Source organism: Triticum urartu, chromosome 2, assembly GCF_003073215.2.
Source record: "Triticum urartu cultivar G1812 chromosome 2, Tu2.1, whole genome shotgun sequence".
Taxonomy (NCBI): Eukaryota; Viridiplantae; Streptophyta; class Magnoliopsida; order Poales; family Poaceae; genus Triticum; species Triticum urartu.
This window is the reverse complement of record NC_053023.1, coordinates 92,131,230-92,134,135: the sequence shown is the minus strand read 5'-3', so window position 1 is coordinate 92,134,135 and position 2,906 is coordinate 92,131,230.

Here is a 2,906-nt window from a genome sequence, read left to right as displayed (position 1 = left end):
TAGTTATAAAAATAGGTTATTGTGGCCACTAGAAAAACGCGGAAAAAGAACTACAGTGACTACAAGCAAACAACTAAACAAGACAATAAGGAAATAAATAAGCAAGCAACTAACGCTAGGCCATTACGGCTATTACACATATTACATCCACTGGGCATCAAAGTTCGCCACCAGTGCAAATATAGGGAACAAAGCAGCATATTACATACATTGGCCGTCTAAATTTGCCACCAGTGCAAATAAACGTAGCAGCAAAACAAGTCCATAACTGAAACAACTTCAGAAGAGCTCAAGAAACGTTATCCTGGGTATCCACCATGCTGGCAATAAGCTTAGAAATCTTATTAGCTTTGTCCTGTTTAGCGCTAAAATCCTCCCTTGTTGTTGCACCAGAAAGTATGCATCTGAATGCTCCAGGGACTTCCGCAGTCCTTCCGCTTCTTGTCGCAGCACAGCTGATCGATGTCTTTCAGCTTGTAGTTGAGACTCAAGAAACCGAACCGATTCAGACAGTGAGTTTGAATAGCTTGCGCAAGCGGTAGTGGCTAGTAACTCGAACACTAAACCAAGACAGGACTTTGGGGTTGTCTCAATATCTTTAAGATAGTTTTCCTTAGCTGTTTTATCAGCTTTGTTGGAGACCAACAAGGATGTCTCACTATCCTGAACCTTATCCGCATTACTTCCTTTACCATTGCTTAATAAGGCACTCTTCCCCAATATTCTGTCAGAATTCTAAAAGAAGAAACAAGCAGACACATAACAGGTTTAGCATGTACTAGTATATGAAACTCATTTCGGTAAACCAGTTCATTAGTAAGATGGACATGATTAAACTATCAAGTCTTCTATTGCCAAGTACTACATAATAAAAGCATCAAACAAACATATATCTATGTCCTATGGTTACTGCATTATCTTGCCAAATCAAAATAGAGACACGGTTCAAATTATATCAGTTTAACACAAAGCATCACTGAAAGAATACAAAGTGTGGGAAACTACACGACACAACAAGATTCCAGATGGGTACCACGGGTCTACATGTACAACAACACTATTGGCTATGTTGTGATGCTAGTAATGTGCATGATATGAGAAGTCAACTGTATACACAATTGAAATTGAAATCAACAGAGCTATTCATAAGAGGAAACCTGTTAAAGAAACATGCGTAAAGATACCTGTTGTGCCATTGGAGTTTCGATTGGAACCTTCAATTTAAAAATAAGTTTGTATGAGTAAATACAGTGATACAAGAGCAAAGCAGTATGCACGATAGCAATGGAATCTTAAATAAGAACAGTTATTCTTTAGGTTTAAGCACTTGTTCTACATGAACAGAGTACAATAAGATGCAAGAATATAGTACTTAAAATAACAAATGAGCTCATAGACCTTACCACATTCTTGGTTCGGGACCAGTACAGAACAAGGCATTCCCAGTCATCGTCCAATAAATGTGTCTCAGGAGAACATAAGGGAATTTGATGAGTTTCTTACCAGCGAAGTATGTTTTCTTCAGGTAATTCCGATACTGCCACCAAGCATTCTTGAAAATAGCAGAGGTATTAGCACAGTTTACCTCATCTCGAGTTTCCAAATCGGTCCTTCTCTATAGAGAAAAATGGGAAAATTTGCTGTATTATAACCATCATGGAGGTAGAATGTATGGGACAAAGCAAAGTAATTGCCATGAATAACATTACGTACACATAAATCCTAGACAAACACATGCAAATGGCATTTTCCTTCATCTTTAGTATAATATTTCCATGATGGGAAGATATGCACATAGGATTTAACAACAACAAATGCGATAGATGCTAAACTACGACTGGCTGGTTGTGCTTTCTCCACAGGAATAGGTGTACTAACTGGTGGAGTTGGGGTTCGCCGTGGTAGTACTGGCTCTTTGGGCACTGGAGCTGCCTTGCTAACTGCTCTTGTTTGGGAGCTCTGTGGTGGAGATGGTGTTGTGTCAACAGGAACTGGGTTACTATTTGCTGGGGTTGGGGTTAGATTGGGTGAAGCTGGTTCTCTGTCCATCATGACAGGGGTACAATCTGCGAGAGTCTGGGGTATGTGTGGTAGGGCTGGTTCCCGTGCATGTACAATCGGGGCACTATCTTCACCAAGAGGTATCACTGTTTTATTTGAAGACCGTGTTTTTACTCGCTAGATACTACCATCACCCGCTCCAATTCAAATGGCTAATAAACAAGAAACATAGTTGAATGTACAGACATTGTATGAGAACAGATGCAATAGATAGTGTGGAAAAAAGAGGGCATGAAATAGTTGACATGTATATTGTTTAACTAAAAAGGATAGCATGACATATTTTCACATATATGATGTCTATCTAAATTGGATGGCATAGCATGACATAATTCAAAGATATGATGACTAACTAAACAGGATGGCATGAGACAATTATATGATGTCTTTAGTAAACAGGTTCACATGACATAATTCACATAGATGTTATCTAAGTAATCAGGATCGCATGATTTAATTCACATATGTGATTTATATGTTAAGCAGAGGGCATTCACATATATGATGTATGAACTAAGAACATGGTGTTGAATATTGTGTATATGATGTCTAAACTATGCAATGCAAGACACCATATGCATGATATGAGCAGTATAACTGTGCCAAGTTAGAGCATACACCTCGGTGGGGGAATAGGACTGGTCATTTGTCCCTGAATCCATCTCTGAGGAGCTATCGGGACCCATGAAGAGATCTGCTTTGACAGGTAGCACTGTCTGCTCTGAAGACCTTGTTTTCACTCCAGATTTTTCCATTACCCACTCAAATGGCTGATTCACATGAAGAGTAGTTTAATGTACAAACATTGTCGACAAATGGAAATGTATGAAGAAAAGGATGGGCAA